We start from the raw sequence: 3,407 nt of genomic DNA on the forward strand, positions 1-3,407 counted from the left end.
GCAGACCGAGCTAGTCCTTGAATGTAGGGTTGATCTGGAATGTTATCTAAAACATTGTCCAAGTCCGACTTGAAAGAAGCTACTGGGTCAATAAGGCCTACGTATTCCCTACGAATATTGGAAGGAAGCAAACCAAACAATGAAGGCACCCGAGAAAGCAGAGAAGTGGACTTCATTGTTTGAACTAGCCTGGATTCTCGAGGGCTTGATGGTGCTCTCAAAATGCACATTAAGCCTCTACGGTCACTGCAATTGACCTTAAATCCTAGATTGGGACAAAGCTCATGGATGCTTTTGAAGACGTACAGTATCAGGTACCCTTCGTACCTTCTCTGAACACTGTACAATCCCACCTTTTTTAGTTTCTCCCAATAGGAGAGCTCTCTCATTCCTGTGATGTTCCTAGTGAAACATCTTTGGACTTGTACGACCTTTTGTAAACCTACTGAACTCATTGGAGTCCATCAATTACCCCCTAGTCTTTAATCTTCTCTTATGCTGATGATACCAAGGTAGTGTCTGGTAGAAATTCAGCGAATCGGACAGCGCTGCAAAATGACTTTGACAAGATATACTAATAAGCCCAGAACAAGGGATAATTGAAATCGGTACACAAAAAGAATGAATAGGCACAAGCACATAAAAAGGTATTAGAAGGACAACAAAAATGACGAGGAACACACCAAATGTAGAAAGTGGCACACAAAGTGTTAGGGAGGAGACGTGGAGTAGTGGTTAGCTCAGTTTCCTAGCATTAGAGATGTCCCTGGTTCGATTCGCCTCCCCATGCTTTCTCAAGGAAACTTTTAAACACCCAGAGATGGAAAAACAACCTGATACGTGCTATTACACTGCCTATCGGAACAATACATATAAGGACGTTGTTCAGGTGAGGTTCACCCCTCCGTCCATAGCATCCCAAATACAAAAAAGTGAGCACACAAAAAGTGTTTATAGCACACCAAAAGTATAAATTGGCGAACTGAAATTAAAAATAGACAAATAAAGTGAAAAAGGCAGACCAAAAGAAAAATGTTAATACACTCAAACCAAGCACGTATAAATGGGTTTGAAGCACACCAAACAATAAAAAGGCACACAAAACAATAAAAGAGCAAAGCAAAATATAAAGAGGCATAATAAAAAATAAAGGCAAAAATGAATAGTTTAGAGGTGTTTGGGGCAAAGACATTAGCCCTCCAAGCCAGAACAGCCAACCCTCACATTGACAGAACAAATTCCACCAACCTCCCTCTGTCAATCATCTAGAAAACAGAAAATTACAAGGTTTAGGCAATTTCTTTAAAAAATACCACATTTATATTGTACTTTGAACTGGTCAATTTCAATCTCTTGCCAGCCAGCCCAAAATACTGCCAGAACCCTACCGTGTTTGGGAAATTTGAATATGTCATACCTCTCTGGGCTGGCTCTAGCAACCCCGGTCCGACCATGGAGAGACCAAGGGTACATTTAGACTAGGATGGAAAACCAGGATTGAATCCGGTTTGAGGATGGAAGTATTCCTACTTCAATCCTCAAGGTTCAATCTTCGGCACATTTCCATACCTAAACCGGATTCAATCAATGGATGGAATCATTTTGTTTTATGAGGATGAATCTCATCCTCAGTCGGGCCAAGCGAATTGCAAAAATGTGCCAGTAGAGTTCACATATTACAATCTCTACATGTGAACTATATACCTTGAAAACGATTTTTGCCAAGGATTGCCTACGGTTTCATAGATCCATCCAGTCCCTTATCGTGGCGGTAAAACTTGAATAGTTTCCACCATTTTACTTTTCTAGTGGTGTTTAAGGAGTTAATGAAACCATATTGCCCACATCACCAAGCCCTTTGGGTTTCAATGTATTTAGAATGCCAATTCAATACTTAAAGCTATTGCAGCTTGCTCTTTTGTCCTTTTTAATAATATTCAGTCTTTGTGTTTTGTTTCATTTGGCATTACGCCTGACAAAGTGGCGTTCCTGCTCTGAATGATTGAACCATGTTGAGAAGCATAGTGCAAAGAGAAATGTGATTACAAAAAGACACTGGACGAAAGATTTCGGGCACCCTGAGGAGTATTGTTGGGAGCAGGGTTTGGGGGAAAAAGAAGACCGGTTGAGATGAGACGAGAGTTCAGAGCGTGTATGAAACAGAGAGAACGGGGAAATATACGTGTGAAAATTGTGTCCGAATAATCATTGAGTTTAAACCTATATACAGTCCACAAACGAGGAGGAGAAATCTTCCAACCCGACACGTTGAAATGTCTCCACGAGCTCTGCCCTAATCCGAGAATAGAATATACCAATATTGACAGAATAGGCATCACATGCGAAATCCGATCAGATAAGAAGTTAGTGAAGTCCTTAAAATTATTCTTTACAATAAACCGAGCACCAACCCCCTTTAGATACATAATATTTTGGCGTTGGAAAATCGCTTATTTTTCGGCACTTAATTCTCAGTGGACAGGCCACGGATGATGAACCACAGACCATATAATGTCTAAACTTGTCGAGACGTGGCATTGCGTGAAGAAAATGAATTGCTTGCCTTCATCGGCTATTAAATTCATTTTGGTGTTTAGCAAGGTGTCTAGTGACTCACACATTTTCATTGGCCAGCGTGTCGGGATTTTGAGTGAGCTTGTCATTAACGGTAAACGTTATTCTCCACCGATTAGTTGACGGTGCTACTTTTTTATAACTTAACCTAACCTTACGTAAACTAACCCAACCTAACCTGACACGATATTAATAGCCTTTAAACTCTCTCTCCAAACCTTTCTAACAGTTTGTCACAAATTTAAAAATGAGCATCGCCAACTAATCGGTGGAGAATAACGTTTATCGTCATTAACTGCATTCGGATAGGATCACAGGATCAGTTTGTTTGGCTTTTTGTACCCCTTTGCGCCCAAGCGCCAACTTTCGGATATGCAGAGATGTGTCAAACGTAAAAATGACACCGCTTTTTCAACCAACAACTGAACTTCCAACGTCTGACTTGAAAGATGCTACCAGATCAACAAGGCCTTCGTATTCCCTACGGATATTAGAGGGAAGCAAATTAAACAATGAAGGAGCCCGAGAAAGGAGAGATGTGGACTTCCTTGTTCGAACTAGCCTATATTCTCGAGGGCTTGAAGATGCTCTCAAAATGCACATTAAGCCTCCACGGTCACTAGAATTGAACCCAACATCTTGGGTTGGGACCAAGCTCATGGATACTTTTGAAAACGTACAATATCAGATACCTTTCGTACCTTCTCTGAACACTGTACAGTCCCAACTTTTTTAGCCTCTCCCAATATGAGAGCTCTCTCAATCCTGTGATGTTCCTAGTGAAACATCTTTGGACTTGCTCGACCTTTTGCAAACCTGCTGAACTCATTGGA

Source organism: Tigriopus californicus, chromosome 1 (assembly GCF_007210705.1).
Source record: "Tigriopus californicus strain San Diego chromosome 1, Tcal_SD_v2.1, whole genome shotgun sequence".
NCBI lineage: Eukaryota > Metazoa > Arthropoda > Copepoda > Harpacticoida > Harpacticidae > Tigriopus > Tigriopus californicus.